Genomic DNA, 22,016 nt, shown 5'->3' with positions numbered 1-22,016 from the left:
GCCCATTGTTATTCGTCAGGATCCGATTGTTGGGCCCTAGGGCCCACGATCGGATCAGCCCGATATTGCCCACCTCAAAGTGGGCATATCGACATCGCCAAACGAGCGGCTCTCTCAGTGTATGGGCACCTTAATATCTCCACTTTCTGCCCTGTAGCTCTGCAGTACAGTGTTGGCTCTGCATTGTACAGTGTTGGCTCTGCATTGTACAGTGTTGGCTCTGCATTGTACAGTGTTGGCTCTGCATTATACAGTGTCAGCTCTGTACCATATAAAGGTTCTGCACTGCAGTTTCTACTGAACCCTAGAAAGTTTTAGTTCTCTATCATACATTAAATGCTAACGGTGATATTAGGGACATAGATCATAATGGGACAACATCACTAAGGTGCACTCCTGCTTTACACAATATACCATGATTACACAACCATAATGTACATTTCCTGGTCCTTTCTTATCTCTTGCTTTAAATGTCACTTCTTTCCCTTCAAAACTTCATCCATTCAGCTGTCACATACAGGACTATAAAGGCCAATGGTTCAGCCGGGGGGGGGGGGGGGGGGTCCTGGAGAGGACACAAAATTTGTTGAGGCTTTAGGTTTAAATTGAGATTCTTTTCAGCTGCATTTCTGGTCAATCTGCTATGAAAAGATCTCACACGAGACACAGACTGTGTTTTTATCCCGTCACAATGGAAATAGTAAGTGATAAGATCAAAATGACAGATGGTATAGAATGGCAAATGTCACTGAGTGAGTCATGGCCGCGTTGCAAATACTCAGCCACAGAGCGTTCACTTTTTGTGCTATTTACTGAATTTTGTCTTTCCTTTGTGGGCAAATGATGTCAATGCAGATGCATTGTCCCTTATGGAGGGCACATATGTATTCCGCATTAGGTCAAAATAAAACCAATAATCCCTTTTATATTTCTCCCTGTCTCTACTACTTATTTCAGCTTCTGCGTGCGGGCAAAAGCAATAGAAACATGGATTTCCTTCTCTAACGTACTGGCACAGAATTGGCCTTTTCCACAGAGGTACACTTGTGTGTTACAGACAATACTTTCAAGAAGGAACATTAAAGGGAAACTTGGTCATCTAAGCTTAATCTGTTTTATTCTGGAAGGGGTGTGTAGACGCTCTGAACTCTGTAGGCAAAATGCTACAAAACAGGAGACTTGCATCAGAATAGAAATGCTGGTTTCTGCAAAGACACAGTGGGAATACAATTCACATGTGAGATGATTAAAGGCAATGTTATAACACAGTGTCTCTGTTCAGCAAGAAGACATTGAATGCTAGAGGAAAAGACAGGTAGGAACCCCCTCACTAACAAGTCGATATAGGTGTGGTGTGCAGAAGGTACTTGGGGGCAATTAGCTCATTCTTTTTCTGAATGCCAATTTATGCATTAATGATGAAAATGTTGGCACACCCAAGAGACCATTTAAGCTCAACAGCATTCTTTGCTAATTAATGGCCTGAACGTTTGGAAGACAAGTTCTGAGCCTGCCAGTCAGGTCTGAGACCCAGCCAAGTGCTAAACTTCTGTCTGTTAAATGTTTTATTAAATTGCCATTAAATAGAATCCCAAAACATCAGCAGCTCAGTTTCCTCTTTTCCCACCACAAGCAATGCTGGGATACCGAAACTACTCACTGGGGGGGTGTCAGGACCATCAGAAAGGGCAGTTTGGGTCACATTTATTGCAGCACAGAACTCCCTAGCACAGAATAATGATGAAGTGATGACAGAAGTAAATGCATAACAGTTCATTTGCACTATTTATAAGAGTGTAAAATATATTTTACACCAAGTGAAAGTGACTATTTGCACCAAGTCAAATGTATACATTCAAATGGCAAAGACTTTCTGGTGTCTGGTTCTGTGCATTTTTTCACAGTCTAATTTAACACTCAGGAGCACATGCATGTAACGTCATTCCAGTTTTGTATAAGGTTATGTCGCACACACACGCAACTGATGGGAACTGTGGTTGAAACATAAAACACTGAAATTGTGCTAGAGCTTGGCTTTACATATGCAACACACTCTAATACATTAATGTGTATGTATTATCATGTAGGCCCGGTGGGACACTCAGCCTGAGTGGGTAATGGGTGCTAATTAATATGCACAATGCATTTAAATGAATTTCTGCCCCTTTGGAATATACCAAAAAGAGTAGAGATTAGTTATTAAACTGCGGGGAATGAGCTTACGACAGTTTTAGATTACTACAGGATGTTTTTGGTTCTTAGTACCTTAACAGATATCTCACCTACACCTTGTGTAGGTCACAGGTTTAATTCAAAAACTATAAAATAAGAAAAAATGAAGGCCAATTGAACTGTTGCTTAGAATTAACCATTCTATTACATACTAAAAGTTAACTTAAAACGGAACCACCTCTTTAAATCATAATACAGTAACACCTCCCCTGAAGAATACAGCTCTACATAGGTTGTTTAATGTAATAATATAGTGTTTTGTTTAGTTTCTAATATACATTTTTTGGAAGTGATGAAACTGTAGTGATCCAGTCTGAAGCAGAAAGGAAATATTTGCAGGAATATACTCCTGTCTCTGCAATAACATTAGCAATATATTTCTCATTCCTAGCACATGAACTGGGAAAAGAACTGAACTGGGAGAAGTATACTGTGATTATTCAACTATCAGTTCTGTCTCAGCAAAGTAAAGAATCCACGTTCATTGATAAGAGAAAGCAATGTAAGGAAAAGGTTGCCAAGAATCAAGGAAAAGAAAACGAGCAGTATAATCCTGATTCGAGGGAACGATTTGCAACAGGAATACATGGTGCTTTATATCACCTTTGCCATGAGAAGCCTAGGGATAAAACCTATTGTTTTGTCTGCTCTGCTGTGAGGAAGGGCTGGTCCCACAGGCAGAGAGAGGGAGAGTGCGTGGGCGTTTGACCTCGGAACGCCTTGCTTTAGAGAACCAATCTCTGGTAATGTGCATGGCTGCAAAAGGGGAGATTTCCAAGAATTGTGCAGGAGAAATGATTTATATAACTGCAATTGGCAGAATCATAAATCTCTCAGTGGCACATAGAGAAGTTCCATCTATACATTAATTAAATCACACTAGCTTTTGATCTCACTGGATTATAGGTGATAGGTGCACAACCTTTACATCAGGGATATCATCAGGCAAGCAGTGCAACTCCCAGCTTGCCCCCACCTCCTTGGTGCCTGCTGGAGCTCTTATACGTTTTATTGTGGGTGGGTGGGAGGGGGAGTTTTTTGCAGTTGTATGGGGTGCAGCTTGGGGCCTGGGCCTGCACCCGGGCCTACCATTTCCTGGTTATGCCACTGCTTGCTAAGCTGGCAAGTGCTGCTGGAATTTGTAGTTATAAAAAAAGCTGCATGACCAAGGATCTGTCATCATGCTACATCTGCTATTAGGTTACTGCTTACCCTTATATATCGGTTATCATCTTGCATTATTTATATAGTGCCAAAATATCCTGCAGTTCATTACAGATACATCTAAGGGTCAGGCCACACAAGCAGATTCGGGGAGATTAGTCACCCCAGCAACAAATCTCCTCTTCTTCGGGACGTCAATCTCCCCGAACTGCCTTCCCCCTGCCTCTGCACCCCTGCGCTTTGTTTTCCGAACTTTCCTTCAGGCGACTTAGGAAAACGAAGCGCTGCGTGTGCCTTCCCCCAGGCGATTTTCATCTTAGCTGGCGGAGGGCAGGGGGAAGGCAGTTTGGGGAGATTGTCGCCCCGAAGAAAGGGAGATTTGTCACTGGGGCTAATTTATCCGAATCTGCTTGTGTGGCCAGACCCTAAGGGTCCTATCACATTCCCATCAGTCCCCAGAGAGCTTACAATCTAAAAGCCTTATCACATTACTAGCAGTCCCTGCCTCAGTACAATCTAATGTCCCTATCACAGTTACATCAGTCCCTGCACCAGCGAAGCTTACATTCTAAGGTCCCTATCACAATGGATACAGAGTAAGGCCTATCCTCAGGAACAAATTATACCTCCTGAAGGAAACTGGAATACTTTGAGGAAACTGGAAGCTCACCCACTTATGCAATAGTGTCCTGTTCAGTACTGAACCCAAGGCTGCAGTGCCAACCGTTATGCTGCTACTATTCTGTGTGACAAGGCTCAGAATAAGGAGAAGTCTGCGCCCCAAAGTATTTCCCAAAAATAAGTACAGCCAAAAATGTTAAAACAATAGTATCCAAGAACCCAGTTAATGTTTCCTTTGCTCTCTAGAACACCCGATCCATTTGCACCAAACTCACCGATACACAGTACATGACCATATCATTACCAATTCCTTTAACCTACTCGCACTTACTGAAACCTGGCTTTCTACTACTGACACTGCTTCACCTGCTAACCTGTCCTACGGGAGCCTACACCTAACTCATACTCCCAGACCTGGAAACAGGTAGGCTTACTTCTCTCTCCCTGCTGTACTTTTAAAGTTCTTCCACCTGCTCCTTCTCTCTCCTTTTCCTCATTAGAAGCTTGCTGCATTATGCTCTTTTCTCCTGTATCACTTCTCACTGCTGTGATATATATCGACCTCCTAGACCACCTGAATAGACTGTATAAATAGAACCCCTGGCACTCCAGTGGAGCTTGCTCTAGTGTTAGCTGCTCTTTGTGTTTGTTCTTTAAGTGGGGGATCTGTAAGTGAAGTTACAAACACAGGAATTTCAAAGTAAAGGAGGTTCAAACTAGGTCAAAAGTTTGTTCTAAACCCTAATTTTATTTTATTATTCCTGTTTTGATCTGTAACTGGGATAATGAGTGCTAGCTAGCAAGGCACAGTCTGCCATATGTATGCAGATTTGGAACAAGAGATCCAAAATGCTTACCTCTGTGGTGATTGTGAGCAAATTGCCACTTTGGAGGCTCGAATTACAGCACTAGAGAAACAAATTGCAACACTGTGGTTGATTGACTATCTTGAAAGGAGTCTTTTGCTCACTGAGCAGGACCTAGCGGGGTCAGATAGTTTGGGGGGGACCGGACCGGAAGCAGGATGTTGAGGCAACTAGCTGGGTGACAGTTAGAAAATCTAAGGTGGGCAAAAGGAAAATGGAGGCTGATCCGGAGCTTATCCATCGCAACAAATTTGCCAGATTGTATGATGATGATGGGAGTATGAACTCTGGATTGGCAATTTTAGATGGGGCTGATCTCTCTAACAGCCGGGAGACCAGTTTCTCTAGTAGTGGTGGGGAGGAGAGCAGAGTCAGGCCTAAGCAGATTGTGGTTGTAGAGGACTCAATCCCTCTGTTACAAGGAAAACAGTCTAAACAGAATAATACTAACTTAACATATAATTCTCCACTAAGTAATGCAAATTTCAAAAGTAAAAGTAGTATGCTGGCAAATGCACGCAGTTTGTCAAGTAAAATGGGAGACCTAGAATTAATTGCATGCTCTAAAAATTATGATTTAATTGGTATCACTGGTGGGATGAAACATGTGACTGGATTGTGAATTTAAATGGTTACACCCTTTTTAGGAGGGACAGAGGGATTAAAAAGGGTGGAGGAGTGTGTTTGTATGTAAAGCCTGAATTAAAGCCATGCGCTAAAGAAATAACCATAGCTGGCACTGGTGAGGGTGTAGAATCACTCTGGGTAGAGATTTTGACTGGGCAAAAGGTTACAAAAAGAATTATCATTGGTGCATGCTATAAACCACCTCAGCCCAGCTACTCTTGCAGATAGAAGCAGCTTCACAGCTGGGTCAAGTTGTTGCTATGGGTGACTTCAGTTATCCAGACATTGACTGGGGTAATGGGGTTGCTAAGACAGAAAAAGCTAGAAGGTTTGTAAATATGCTGAATGACACTTTTTATTCCAGCTCGTTCAAGAACCTAATAGAAATAACTCTCTTTTGGACCTTGTAATAACTAATAACTCTGAACTTATCTCTAACATTTGTGTGGGTGAACATTTAGGGAATAGTGATCATAACATGGTCTCCTTCGAGATTCTGTTGCAGAAGCAATTCTATAAGGGAGTAACTAAAACACTAAATCTCAGACGTGCAAACTTTGACAGTATAAGGGCATCTCTGCAACATATTAAGTGGGAAATGCTTTTCACTTTTTTTTTTTAAAATGCTGCTTAAAGGGATACTGTCATGGGAAAAAAATTTTTTTCCAAAATGAATCAGTTAATAGTGCTGCTCCAGTAGAATTCTGCACTGAAATCCATTTCTCAAAAGAGCAAACAGATTTTTTAATATTCAATTTTGAAATCTGACATGGGGCTAGACATATTGTAAATTTCCCAGCTGCCCCAAGTCATGTGACTTGTGCTCTAATAAACTTCAATCACTCTTTACTGCTGTACTGCAAGTTAGAGTGATATCACATAGATAACAGCTGCCTGGTAGATCTAAGAACAGCACTCAATAGTAAAAACCCATGTCCCACTGAGACACATTCAGTTACATTGAGAAGGAAAAACAGCAGCCTGCCAGAAAGCATTTCTCTCCTAAATTACAGGCACAAGTCACATGACTGGGGGCAGCTGGGAAATTGACAAAATGTCTAGCCCCATGTCAGATTTTAAAATTGAATATAAAAAAATCAGTTTGCTCTTTTGAGAAATGAATTTCAGTGCAGAATTCTGCTGGAGTAGCACTATTAACTGATGTGTTTTGAAAAAAAAATGTTTTCCAATGACAGGATCCCTTTAATAAATATACTTGTCAGTATATTCCACTTGTAAGCAAGGAATGTCGTTGCAAAGCAAAACCCTTTTGGTTCAATAGAAGCGTTGGTGTTGAGATGGGTAAGAAAAGACGTGCTTTTAAGGCTTTCAAGTTAGCTGGGACAGCCGAATCATTTATAAGGTACAAGGAGGCCAATAAATCATGCAAAGAAGCTACAAGGCAAGCTAAAATTGATATAGAAAAGGATATTGCAGCAAGCAGTAAAAAAAATCCAAAATTATTTTTTAAATATGTTAATAGTAAAAAAATTAAGCAGGAAGGGGTGGGGCCCTTACTATCAGAGGGGGGGGGGTCAGCTGGTTGATGAAAACAAAATAAAAGCGCAGATTCTGAACTCATATTTTTCATCTGTCTACACAAATGAGGAACTGGTATGTGAAGGTTTCCTTCTTAATAGTCCCAATTCCAGTAATACAACTAATGATGCATGGTTCACACATGAGGAAATTCAAAAGAGACTAGAACATGTTAAGATTAACAAAGGTCTGGGGCCAGATGGTATTCATCCCAGGGTACTTAGCGAGCTTAGCTCTGTGATTGCCAAACCTCTTTACTTAATTTTTCAGGATTCATTGAGATCTGGCATAGTGCCGAGAGACTGGCAAATTGCTATTGTGGTGCCTCTATTTAAAAAAGGATCCCGTTCTCAGCCTCAAAACTATAGGCCAGTTAGTCTGACGTCAGTGGTAGGAAAGCTTTTTGAAGAGTTAATAAAGGATAAGATACTGGACTTCATAGCAAATCCTAATACTATGAGTTTGTGCCAGCATGGTTTTATGTGTAATAGATCTTGCCAGACTAACTTAATTTCTTTTTATGAGAAGGTAAGTCGAGACCTCGATTCTGGGATGGCAGTGGATGTGATTTACTTAGACTTTGCTAAAGCATTTGATACAGTGTGACACAAAAGGTTACTGGTTAAATTAAGGAATGTTGGCCTGGAACACAGTATTTGTACCTGGATAGAGAACTGGCTAAAAGATAGACTACAAAAAGTGGTGGTAAATGGAACATTTTCTAATTGGACCAGTGTTTTTAGTGGAGTACCGCAGGGCTCTGTACTTGGTCCCTTGCTTTTCAATGTGTATTAATGACCTGGAGGTGGGCATTGAAAGTACTGCTTCTATTTTTGCAGATGATACTAAATTGTGCAGAACTATAGGTTCCATGCAAGAGTGATTTGTTTAAGTTGGAGAACTGGGCAGCAAACTGGAAAATGAGGTTCAATGTTGATAAATGCAAGGTTATGCACTTTGGCAAAAATAATATAAATGCAAGTTATACACTAAAGGCAGAGTGTTGGGAGTTTCCCTAAATGAGAAGGATCTAGGGGTTTTTGTAGATAACAAGTTGTCTAATTCTGGGCAGTGTCATTCTGTGGCTACTAAAGCAAATAAAGTTCTGTCTTGCACAAAAAAGGGCATTAACTCAAGGAATGAAAACATAATTATGCCTCTTTATAGGTCCCTGGTGAGGCCTCATCTGGCGTATGCAGTGCAGTTTTGGACTCCAGTCCTCAAGAGGGATATAAATGAGCTGGAGAAAGTGCAGAGATGTGCAACTAAATTGGTTAGAGGGATGGAAGACTTAAATTATGAGGGTAGAATGTCAAGGTTGGGTTTGTTTTCTCTGGAAAAAAGGCGATTGCAAGGGGACATGATTGCACTTTACAAGTACATTAGAGGACATTATAGACAAATGACAGGGGATCTTTTTACCCATAAAGTGGATCACCGTACCAGAGGCCACCCCTTTAGACTAGAAGAAAAGAACTTTCATTTGAAGCAACGTAGGGGGTTCTTCACAGTGAGGACAGTGAGGTTGTGGAATGCACTGCCGGGTGATGTTGTGATGGCTGATTCTGTTAATGCCTTTAAGAATGGCTTGGATGATTTTTTGGACTGACATAATATCAAAGGCTATTGTGATACGAAGCTCTATAGTTCATTTAGGTATGGGTATATCGAATTTATTTGAAAGTAGGGAGGGGTGTGTGTATGGATGCTGGGTTTTCATTTGGAGGGGTTGAATTTGATGTCTTTTTTCAACCCAATTTAACTATGTAACTATGTAAGTTACGAGGCACAAATGAGGATCCTTCCACCCTTATTTACCTGGTATGCTGTAAATACTATAGCCCTGAAGATTCAGAACAATGCTTACTGGCTGGTTCAGTACTCTGCTTGTAGCAACACTATCTATATAACCAGCATGGTTATATGATCAACATAGACAATTGTGACACGTCCGTTTTTATAATTATATTCTGCTGCCTGTGGTTACTAAATGCAGTCCAATTAACCCTGTTTGCTGAACTGCCCCAACCCTCCCCAACCGGGTAAAACATATGAGTGAGAGGTTTCCAGTGAATCAAGTTTGTTATCACATACTGCATCTCTAATCCTCTTCTGTGTGCATGCACTGCATGGTTGTAAGCTGTAGGACCAGATAAACAGCCTCCAGTTCTGATGAAACTGCACACCAAATGATTCCAGAAGCGCAGAGTCTAAAATAGTAATAGTTGCCTGAGGGCCAAGGGGGTGCTACATTGTATTACTCAGTTACCCAAAGCAACAGGGGTAACATAAAACAACACTTTATAAATGACAGAGAATGGTGGTTGTTAAGGAAAATGCAATGTGAATGGCATTGAAAACACAATATATAAAATAACAATACCATTTATTATTTATGAAAGCATGAGTCCAAGTAGTTTTTGTGTTGCTTAGCGTATTAAAATAATGTCACTTCTGTGGTTTGGTTTCCTTTTCTCTTGCATGGCTTTCATATTTCAAAATCCCAACCACAAACGGTTCTTAATATAATACGGTAAACACTTGGCTCCATGTCTACTAAGACACAATAGATCCTGGCACCAGGGTGATGGAGAAAAACACACATACCCAAGATAAAGATTGCCAAAGCACAAATACATATCATTAATCCATAACATTAAGCTTTGTGCTGTATACTGCCCTGGTTTTAAAACAACTGAACAAATGAGCAGAGAGGAATGATAAACAAGTAGCAGAACAGTCATTCCTCTACCCTTCCCATGGCCAAGAAGGAAAATGTTGTCTTTGGCCTGATATTTGAAACCATTCATAAAACCCAACCCACATTCATGTAAGCTCTACCCCTTACCAATCATGGCACAGAGAGGTTTACATATTAAAACTACCTCGAAAAAAAACAAATTTAATGAATTTTCCTTAAATAAGCGGTGGAACCAGCCAGGGGGAGGCACACAGCCCTGACTATAATTAATGAATAACCATTTTTGGGGACACAGTGGGAGCCCAGGGCCGATAAACCTCTAAAAATTACTTCTCAGAATCAGAAAAATAATTTATTAGCCATGTTAGACTTTTAATTACCCCACGGCAGAGGCATAAACTCAGCTTAGCATAACATCCCTTTGAGATTCCAGCTTTGAACTTTCCACAGAGAATGAGCTTATTAGGTAAGGGAGCGGGATGAAAGCACCAGGAAGAATAACGGGATTCTTACAGTTAATTAAAGATCTAGGAATGTATTTTAGAGATGTCAAGGAGATTCTCTACAGTCAATAAGAGAATAAGACAAATAGAGAGGGTGAGAGTCAGTCGTACTTAGTGTACTTTAGCCTGGGGCAAACAATCTTCCCGGGTGGGGTCATTGTAATAATTGAATTTTTATATGGAAACCCATTATCCAAAAAGGTCCAAATTATGGAAAGGCTGGTTTCCATTGACTCCATTTTATTTAAATAATCCAGTTTTTTTCTCTGTAATAATAAAAAAGTACCTTGTACTTAAACCAAACTAAGATATAAATAATCGATTTATTAACTTAAACCAGATTATTGGGTTTATTTTAATATCTACATGATTTTCTAGTAGACGTAAGGTATGGAGATCCAAATAACAGAAAGATCTGTTATCTGGAAAATCCCAGGTCCTGAGTATTCTGGATAATAGTTTCCATACCATACTATGCATACTATGCCACAGGTATGGCCCATTCAATGGCACAATGGAGTTTTGAAACCTCCTCTTATATTGCATGTCTTTGGGACCCTACAAATGACGTTGTTAGAAAAAAGCCATCAACTTTTAATAGTTAGGAACTCCTTACTAAGATTAAAGGATATAAAGCTCCAAATGACTTCCTTGAAGCCTCAATTTCCAATGTAAAGGATAGGCAAGATGCTACTAGTGGGACTTAGAAAGAATGCTTGATGGCAGCCCAACAGACAGGAACAAGCAGGAGTAGTACTGTGGGCAATATGATGCTGGGGACACATCGCTGGAGGGGCAATGTTCTCTTATGAATCTCTCTTGGTGAATCTCAGAACTAATGAATGGGACATGTGGTGGTTTGTGTCACCATGGCTCGCCCAACATTCGATGGCCAAAAGCAGCTCTTGTCTGCTTCATTCCAATTAATATGGCCATGATCTACAGAACAGTGGCCTCTACTGTGCAGCCTGTTAGTAGCGTTGGTTGGCACAGGGCAAATGGGGAAGCATAATGAATTGTTCAACCTATGGTTCTTACACTACCAGCAACCCATGCATGTTGTTTAGGTACATTATATCAAATATAACTTAAAGGCTGCAGTGGGGTAACAGTTATATGAAGCAGTGCTCTCCAACTTGTGGTCCAACCCTCCCCCCCCATTTTGTGGCCCTCCATACTCTGCCTGCCCTATGCTCCCTGTGTGTGCCATACGCTGCCTGTCCTATGCTCCCTGTGTGCCATACTCTGCTTGCCCCATGCAATAACATGGGATTGGTCAACACAGACTTCAATTATCAGCCCTCCTCCACATGCCGGCCTTCGGAACCATTGGACATTGGACAGCACTGATATGTGTTGAGTGTTGGTGCTGCTACCTTGGTCTCCATCTTCCTCTCATTCTGCCATTTTCCCCAGTTGTCACAATTTTTCTGTACTGTCTCCCCCTTGCTCTGCAGCCATTGATGAACTGCGAGTTGGGCAATAATGGTAACAATTATTACTGTCACATCTTGTTCTACTCAAAGGGAGTTTCAGCAAAGCTCACTCACCAGCATTTGTATCAGTTAGTCTGACTACTGATGGAGCATGGAAAAGTCACAGTGTGAAGTCAATAACAGAACACACAAACATTTCATTATTCCTTATTAATAGCAATCACAAGTATCACGTTTACTTCCACCATCCAAGGCAAAGCCTGGCACCCTCAGAAAATGGTACTGGTAACAATAGGGGTAAAACTCCAGTGTAGAGCCAGGCATCAGTAACTAACAGTGATTACAGTGCCAGGTGCCAAAACCCAGGGAAGATATGATGTGCCAATATGTCATAATTAAAGTGTTTATGCCCAGTGCCAATGCCTTCATCCTGTCTACAGTCACTGATTAATGCCCCCTGAAATTGATGAGAAGGTAAGTACAGGGCAATGTGCATCTAGCTTTATTTGCACCACATATCTTCCATAATTAGGCATGATCTATACAACAAATTTAGCACCTGTGGCATATCACAGTTATACACAGTAGAATGCAATGGGACTTTCAGTAGGGCTGAATACAATAGAATTTTCCTTCACTGAAGGAATGGGTAACTTCTGTACTTAGCCAGTGAGAGTAAAAAAGGGAGGGGAGTTATAGAGATGCAATTAAATACAGGGTGCAAGGAACACACACGGGCCCGATTTCCCCCTGGCACATTATATAAAGTATATATACTTGTTGCCCAATGGGTTGAAGCAGTATCCTGCCAGACCACCCAAGGACCTTCCCTGATCCCTCAGCAGCAGGAAGGAATGCAGTGATGGAATCAGTAGCAGATAAACCCTGTATGGTGTTTACCATGGAAACCCCGTGGTAGCCTTGGAAACGCTTTACGCAGAATTGACATTTTTCCACCTCTGTGTCATTAATTCACAAATCCCTTGGATTTCCCACTAGAGGCTACGAGGATGGTAAATGTTAGCGATAGCACCCGGTAGTGCAGCCCCCTTTCCGTGTGCTGAAATTATATAAAAACCATAGAATTTATAGGGAGGGTGAGAATCTGTAGCACCAGCGATTGTCTAATCAGCCCCCCCATAAAGGGCCCACTCATTTAATGCACAGCTCTGACCACAGCTGGGTGGGAGACTAAAAAGGTGACTTACGAGCCCCAAAACACTTGGATGCAGCTAAATTAATCTCTATGGGCTCTCTCCCACTATATTGATGTAATAAAGAAGGAATTTGGAGTTTGGTTACTGAAATAGTTGGATATTTCTGTTTATGTCAATATTACTGTATCGGTATTTCAGCTATGGAAAGGTTACTGTAAAGGTAGCTAAGCATTTCAGTCAGTGGGAAGTTTTTACTGTACAGGCAGCGAAGCATACCAGTTTCTGGGGATGTTACTGTACAGGTAGGTGCCTATTCAGTGGGTGGAAATGTTACTATACAGGTAGCTGAGTATATCAGTTTATGGGGATGTTACTGTACAGGCAGTTCAGTATTTCTGTACATGTGCATGTTTATTGTTACTGTACAGGTAGATGAGCATTAGTTTATGGGGATGTTACTGTACAGGTAGGTGTGTTTCTGTGCATGGGAATGTTACTGTACAGGTAGCTAAGTATATCAATTTATGGGGATGTTACTGTACAGGTAGTTGTGTTTCTGTACATGGGAACGTTACTGTACAGGTAGATAAGCATCAGTTTATGGGGATGTTACTGGACAGGTTGTTGCATATTTCTGTACATGGGAATGTTACTGTACAGGTAGCTAAATATATCAGTTTATGGGGGTGTTACTGTACAGGTACAGTAGCTGAGTATTTCCGTTGGAGTGAATGTTTCTGTACAGGTACAGTAGTGTGTTAATGGGAATGTTACTGTACTGTAAAATCCCAGAGGAACATGACCCATATATAGTTCTGTGGCCAGTCTAGGCTCTCCAGGGATTCAGACGATTTGTGGAGGATTTATGGCCCCATAAAGCTGTCAGTATATAGTAATGCTGAGACCAACATCCTGCTGTTTATCTCTGCTTAGATCCTAAATGCACATGCAATAGACCTAATGGCTGGCCTGTTCCATAAGAGATTAATGATAAGACAAAATAAACCCCAGTTATAATGCCAGAGGCTTCTTGTTATAAACACAACATAAAATTGGGGGGACTTTTATTTGTTCAGTATACGAAATCTAAGTGAGGTGAGGTCTGTTTCCAAGTAAAGTAGTAGCTCAAGCTATGATAAGTTAAAAAGGCTTTATTATGACATGCTTAGGCCTAAGCATGTCCTAATAAAGCCTTTTAACTTTCCCAACTTGTGAACTACTACTTTACTTGGAAACGGACCTCACCTCACTTGAATTTCGTATACTGAACAAATTGATTGGCAACCCGTGGACTGGAGGTTGTCTTGGCGAGAATCCATCTAATTAGCTTCACTATTTCTCATTAATTTTTTATCTATTTCATTTTTTGGACTATTTATTTATCTACTTTGATTTTGGACAGAGCCACAAGCAGAGGGGATTAGAGACAGAAGGAGAGAGGAAAAGGCAAAGGAGGTTAGGCAATAGAGAGAAAAATGGAGAGAAGAGGAGAAATATAGAAAAGGAGAGGAGGATTATAGAATGGGAGAGAAGAATGAGGATGTGGCGAGTAAAAACAATACAAAATGGAAGAAGAGATGGGAAAGACACAGTCTTGGAGAGAGGGGAATGAGAAAAAAATAACTATCACATGAAAGTAAGACATGGAAGAAGAGATGGGAAAGACACAGTCTTGGAGAGAGGGGAATGAGAAAAAAATAACTATCACATAAAAGTAAGACGGCAAATGAACAGTGGAGTGGCTAGTGGACCTCCTCCAATCCATTCACAAGTTTGCCCCTGAGTGAACCCCAATGAGGTCATAAAGGGGTGCACGGAAATGCAGAATCTGAGTTTGGGCAGTTGGCTTTCTGCTTATAAAGGCAGGGAAGCTCTGACGGCAATATCTGTGTGAGTCTTAGCTCTACATTTCATTTCAGGTTCTCATTAACTATCGGTTCCAGACACTGGGCTTAATAATGTTTGCACAGCGCAATATTAAATAACCTCCCCCGCCCCCTGTCTCAGCAGCCTCAGGGCCCAGGCCCAATTTGTAGGACACATAATGCTCTTGTTGCCATTCACTTTGCTTATACAGTATCCCTAATGGGTACAGTCTGGCTTTCATTATGCTCACAGTGCAATACATTTAGGCAACCTTAATCTGAGAAAGACAAACAGCAGCCCTTTAAACTCCCAGCATCCCCTAACAGGAGAGGAGTATTACCCTAGCCAAGAGTCTGTTATTTAATCAGGGAACAATACATGGTAGAAACTGCCTGTATATTAAAAATCACCCTGTAACATTTAAAGAGAGATACTAAAAGCCAGACATAGCTTATGCTGGGGAGGGGTGAGGGCAAATTGGTCTCTGATGCTCTGTGGGTCACTGGTACTGTAAATACCTTCCTGCAAGAGAGCTGGTACTGCTGAATGTTTCTTTAACATGTGTCCTTTCCAGCTTAATATAAAAGGTCTAGCCTTAATTGTGGCTGAGTCACATTTTTGCTCTGCTCCCCAATTCAGCCAGTGATCAAACACAGATGTGAAAGTCGGTTCTGATTCTTAGGTGTGCTGCTTTCTGGTAGTCCAGAAAACAGGGCATTCGGGATGAAAATTAGGGCAAGACAAAGACCTCAGTGCAAGAAATTGAGAGTAGAGAAAGAAACAGAGAGTAAAGAATAAAGGATAGAGTAAGGAAAGGTAAACAGAGCAAGGAAAGGAGGAGAAAGTAATGAAGGAAGGAAAGCAGTAAAGAGTAAGGAAGGAGGATAAAGTAAATAAAGGACACTTCTTAAGCCAGGGTCCCCATATCCTTTGGAATTTCTCCCCATGCCCGTTGTGCTTGGATATCAAGTACTCTGTATTGTTGAGGTTGGACATAGCAGTGCCCAGTAGAAAATGGATGGTAGATCCATAGATTTCCAACTGAGGGTTAGAAGCCTTCATAGTTAATCAAATATTTATTGTGACATCTTGTTTGAATTTGGCATATGACTGCATAAACTGAAGTAAATTACACTGACATGCCTGTACTGTGACTATATTGTATATATTCAATAAACTTACCTGAACAAAAAAAATGAAAGAAAGGGTAAAGAGGAATACATAACAGAGTAAGTAAAGAAAGAAGGGTAAAGCTGGCCTAGACGCAAAGATCCGATCGTACGAATCGAGGATTTGTGTGATTTTTGGACCGTGGGTGGAGAGTCCCGACATTTTTCGTCCGGCGGAGATCAGATAGGTTAAAAGATTTCTGACGGCTGCCAATAATATCTCTGCATGTATTGCCGATCGTACGATTTTCAGTGGGAGACTGTCACTAGCTTTTGTCAGACATAACATTCGTATGATTGCTGTCAGGGGCAGAACATCGGCTGATCTGTTCTTTTCTACTTTATTTGATCTGAATGGTTAGTGGCAGGTCGGGAGATGGGGAAGTCCGATCGTTCGAGGATTCGGATCTTTGCGTCTATGGCCAGCTTAAAGTGGACCTGTCACCCAGACACAAAAAGCTGTATAATAAAAGTCCTTTTCAAATTAAACATGAAATCCAATTTCTATTTTTTATTAAAGCATTCATAGCTGTTGTAAGCTCATTTAAACATCTCAGCTGTCAATCAAATATTGTCTGCCCCTCCTCTATGCCCTGGGCATAGAGGCGGGGCAAACAATTACTTTCACTTTCCATTCAGCATTTCCTAGAAATCGCTGCTCTCCCCACATTCCCCCATTCTCTTCACCGTTTAATTGTGTAGCCAGGGCATGGGGATGGACATCATGTCTCCCATTCTGGTGCACAAACAAGATTCTGAGATGATGCAAGGCTTGTCTTAATAACAGTGTCCATAAAATGGCTCCTGCCTGCTTGCTGTGATTAAGAATTCCCAGACTGAAGGAAACAAGATTTAAATAATTTATATAGTGTAATTAAAGTTCATTTTGCTTGACTGAAGTGATAAAATAGGATTATGAATAATTGTTTTGGGTGAGGGTTCCCCTTTAAGGAATAAAGGACAGAATAAGAAATGAAGGGCAGGGAAAGAAAGAAGAGGAGAGTAAGTAAAGAAGGACAGCATAAGGAAAGCTTAAAGGGGACCCCTCACCCAAAACAATTATTCATAATCCTATTTTATCACATCAGTCAAGCAAAACTTTAATTACACTATATAAATTATTTAAAATTGTTTCCTTCAGTCTGGGAATTCTTAATACCAACACCAGAAAATAACCTTTTTTATATCTATCATAATATTATCTTTGAATGCTATTTAAAATGTTGCCATAAAGGTATTTGCCTAATGCTTTTACATTACCTTTCTAACCCCCATGTTCCTCTATGAGGGGGCTGCAATATTTGTGTCCAAATAGTAACTTAGAATTATAAACTCTAACAGACAGGTTGAGAAGGGTCAGTCAGGTTGGCAAACAGTCAAGTTTAGGAACTTCAAGTAACAATTACTTATAAAAGAAGAACTATCAGCGAAAAGAGATCAACATGACCATAGGTAACTTAGGTATCACTTTAAGATGAGAAGAAGAAAGTAAGGAGTGGAGGAGAGAGTAAGGGAAGAAGGAGAACTTAAGGAAAGAAGGAGAGAGTAAGTAATGAAGCACAGAATAAGGACAGAAAGAGAGAAGAAAGAGTAGGGAGGCCAGAGAGCAAGGAAACAAGGAGAGAGTAAAGAAAGAAGGGGAGCATAAGGAAAGAAAAAGAGAGTAAGGAAAGGATGAGAGTGTAAGTAAAATAAGTAACAGACAGTCTCATGCGGGAAATGTATTTGGTATACAAAAACTAATAAATTTATCTAAATAAATGTACTGTAGCATAAGGAAAGAAGAAGAAAGTAAGGAAAGAGAAGAGAATGAGGAATGAAGGAGAGAAAGTAAAGAATAAAGCACAAAGTAAGAAAAGAGAGTAAGGAAAAGAAGGAAAGAAGAAGAAGAGAGTATGGAAAGAGTAAGGAATGAAGAGTACAGAAGAAGGAGAGAGTAAGAAAAGAAGGAAAGAGAGCTTAAGGCAAGGAGGAAAGAGTAGAGAATGAAAGACAGAGTAAGGAAAGTAGAACAAGAACAGCTTAAAGGAGAAGGAAAGCTATGGAGGCATTTTATTGCCAATAGATTAGCTGCAATAGTGAAAGCTAGAATGCTATATTTATTCTGTAGAATATTTTACCATACCTGAGTAAAAAGCTCTAGAAGCATTCTGTTTGTTTAGGATAGCAGCTGCAGTATTTGCTTGGTGTGACATCACTTCCTGCCTAAGTCTTTCCCTGCTCTGGGCTCAGATTAGAGCAGAGAAGGGAGGGGAGCAAACTGAGCATGCTCACGCCCGGGGCAAGGAGGTTTAAACTGACGGCAGGAAGTCTAATACAGAAGCCCATGTGTACACAATAGAAATGCAGTGTTTCTTTTGACAGAGGACTCAGAGCAGGGTTTACTGGTATATTGAGGTGGACATTTCTTATAAGGCTTACTTAGTTTTAACCTTTCCCTCTCCTTTAAGGGAATCATACCCTACTTTACATGAATGAGGGGGCCATCTGTTATGCACTGTGACACAATGCAGCTAAAGACAGGCTGGTCAAATGGAAAGGGCGTGGGATTTTGTTCTGCACAAGCGCAGAGAACACAGAGCCTGACGTGTGTAGGGGGATCTCTTGGGGCCCAACACCCCCAACACCAATAATTTTCACTTAGCTGAGAATGACGGAAATCCGGTAGCACGGACATGTTGTGATTGCCAGCGCTGCTACAAAGCCTCCCTCACTCCTGGCATGTGCAACTCACACCAGCGCTGACGCATCACTTCATTCATTCAGGAGGAAAGGTGCCGCAGGCGTATGAGATGTAGTAGGTGAATGGCAGCCTGATTAGTGCTGTGTTACAGCAGCCCTGTGCTGACATAATCATTTAACCCCACTGTAACAGACACTGCTCTTGTAACATGTATCAGAAAGAATGCAGTCACACTCCATGGCAGAGCCGCAATCTCTCTCAGTTTTTAGGAGATGCAGGAGCCCTTCCAAATCCAAGCTGAATTAGTCTTGAAGCCCACTGCTGAAACATTGCCTCTAGTGCCCAAACATCAGGGCCAACATTGAGAGTGGTGAGGTAGACAAGGGTTCTGTCAGGGGACAAAGCCACAATGCTGATGATTATCTGGCACAAAAAGGGGCAGAACATGAATAGGTGCATTTGATGGGGAGACATGGTTTACTAAAACTAGCATTTTTTTTTTATCAACTGAAACCTCATTCTACTAATTTGAATGGTCCAAACCACAAGGGGCTATTGTTAGGTACAGGGATAATAACTTGGACCCCTTGCGGCATCAACTGCCCCATTTCAAAGGGCAGTTGATGGCATAAATTACATTAATTATTCCATTCCCAGCAACAAACACAGGGCAAGTAGCATTTGTTTATCGAAAGATCTTATATAGCTACATTGCCTGATACACTGAGTGCTTATGTCTGGGAGCTATTTTGCTCACCTGCAGTACCACCTGTCTCCACTTTTGCCTGGGGACAAATGGTTTACACGGGTTGTAATAAAACAGTTTATATAATTAGGTAGCTTTAGGGCAGAACTCCACGAAGCAATGTGCTGGGTCACGCTGAGAGGAAACGCAGGCTACCGGAGGCGCCGAATATAACATAAGTTATAGAAACATCTCAGCTACAAACTACATGCATCCGACTGTCAGATGAAGAACGCAGCGCGCGGCATTCAGCATGCTGCATGTAGTTTGTAGCTGAGATGTTTCTATAACTTATGTTATATTCGGAGCCTCCGAATGGTTGCCTGTGTTTCCTAGCAGTGCAACCCAGCACACCGCATCACTTCATGGAGTTCTGAATCTGATATTATACCACAGGCAAAGAAATGAGTCATCTTGCCCTTAGAACTATGCCCCAGGTTCCTGAGTTGTATAATGCCAACCCTGTCAGGCATTGGGGCACTGGTTTCCTCCCTGCACTACTTGGAATCAACAATGAATTACCCAGAGGGAAGGGTTGCAGGGGAGGGAGTGTCATTTGTATAGATGGGTGCCAGCACCCAGCTGACGCCTTAGTAATTCTATAGGGAATACTCTAGTCTGGGGTAGAGACACCCAATGCAAGGCTGGCTCTCACTGAGACGGTTTGTATCTGGCTCTGCCAGAAATGAGAGTGTCATCAAGGCAGCCATGTCTGGGGGTGAAATCAACAACATGAATAACAGGAAGTAGCTGTTGAAGTATTAGCACCCTATACTCTGACACTCATGCCTCTTATAGACTTACATAAAATTGAATCAAGTGCGGCTGCCATCACACTGACGAGCATCTGGAAATGAAAGGTGTTTCTTGGGCAACCATTGTGTGTGTGCGAGCGGGTTACATTTCTACAACAGCCCAAGTGCAGTATATATGCAGGAGCCATTTCTTGCAGGAGTGGCTGAACCCCAGAAGGACTTGGGGTGAATACATTATAAGTACGCACTTGTGATTGTGAGCTGGGAAAACAGCTGATTGATAGCAGTAGCTTTTTACTTCAGGGTCGGTATTTTGTACTTTCTCCTGGAATCTGAGGTTTCCATCACAAATATCTCTCTTTATCAGGAAATCATTATCTGCAGCTGCCTCCAAAGGGGTTTCTGCCTATCGCAGCAGCCTGTTTATACTCAGGGGGGCTAGGGGCCACAAAATGGCTCCCTATAGGTGGCCATAGATACACCGATATTATCATACAAAAGATCTTTGGTACGATAATCAGTGCTGCTGTGTAGCAATGGCGGAAATTGAAAAAAGGCTATATGGCACAGGTTAAATAGTGGATAACAGATAACATCATTATGTTCTACAGAGCTTATCTGCTATTTGCTGTGTACCCTGAGCCTTTCCTCATTTGAATGGCTGCCCCCATTGCTACATAGCAGCTTATTTACAGTATATAAACAATAGTAGTGTTTCTGAAGCAAACACAGCCGTTTTACCAGCTCAGGGCAACACTGCATTATATTTTTATTACTTTAAACACTTTCATTTTATGATTATACTTTTCCTTTAACGTTAGAAGAGTGGACGAAACATCTTTCATACAACCAATGGTCATGGGTAAGATTGTAATTGTAGCATGTATGGCCATCTTAAGTGTAGAATTACACTGGCGCTTTGACATCCGATACCTTCCCTTTCCGACGTGACGGGAGGAAGCGCATGCGTCACGTTGGATGCGCTGAATCTAAGGTAAGTAATAGGAATGTCGACGGACGGATGAAGACGCAAAATGCAGCGTTCGCATCCGACAGTCGTTTCGAGTCAGATGCATGCTGCGACAACGTCCGACATCCCTATTACTTACCTTGGATTCGGCACATCTGATGTGACGCCTCTGCTCTGGCAGGGTCTCATCCTTATAATTTCCACAACGATCCACAGATTCCCTTCTAATACAAGGAAACCAATTAAGTTTAGGGTCCCACAGGACCAAACGCATGTTACATAATGCAGAGCTTTTCATGTTTAGTTGTGAAGTTGTGACGAGGAATCTCTCTTCGCCGAGTCACAGGGTTTGATCTTACTCTTCCCTTTCATGTTGAACGACAGCAGAGATGCAGTTGCTGCTGATAAAGTGCATATGGCTGAGCGGCCTACGGATTCCAGCAATTGCTGCTCTCATTAGCGCATTTCCAGCAGAGAGAAAAAAGGATGCATTTTTTTTTTTATAATGATGGAAGGCAAAGAGAATTTCCTATCAAGGTCACCCCAATTGCTGCCCTGTATTAAAACTCCCAACACCCCATGCAGGCTGTTCCTTCCTCAATGACTTGGATAATGCCTTTAGACTGGGACAGCGGCCTCTCCATAATTCCTGAGACTGTGAGCATCTCACACCTGCAATTAGCAGATTGTTTCCCTTTCTCTGCTCATTGTTAATTATAACGGTCCTAGTCACCAGAATAAAAACCCATATAATTTGTCACTCAGGCGCATATGTAAATAAGGGATTGTCTCAACACACAGAAACGTAATTAATTCCAGGGGCTTGTTCTTAGCGCTTTTATTAGTCTCTCTGGATCTCTCTGGATCTGCTCTTACAATACGATTCCCAGCATCCACTGAGGGCAAGAATACAGGTAAATAGCAATATGCTAATCCAAATTCAACAAACAAACCCGATTTGCCCCAATATATTTCCAAAACT

General features: G+C 41.4%; 1 protein-coding gene across 5 annotated transcripts in view; it reads right to left on the bottom strand.

The window, feature by feature from the left end:
* The window catches only part of prkca.S (protein kinase C, alpha S homeolog), a 106,268-nt gene that overhangs the window by 38,592 nt on the left and 45,660 nt on the right, over window positions 1-22,016 (bottom strand). The gene's annotated exons all lie outside the window — the stretch shown is intronic.

The sequence above is a fragment of the Xenopus laevis genome, chromosome 9_10S, assembly GCF_017654675.1.
Source record: "Xenopus laevis strain J_2021 chromosome 9_10S, Xenopus_laevis_v10.1, whole genome shotgun sequence".
Lineage (NCBI taxonomy): Eukaryota > Metazoa > Chordata > Amphibia > Anura > Pipidae > Xenopus > Xenopus laevis.
Note: the sequence above shows the minus strand (reverse complement) of the source record. Positions and strands in the feature narration are given on the sequence as shown.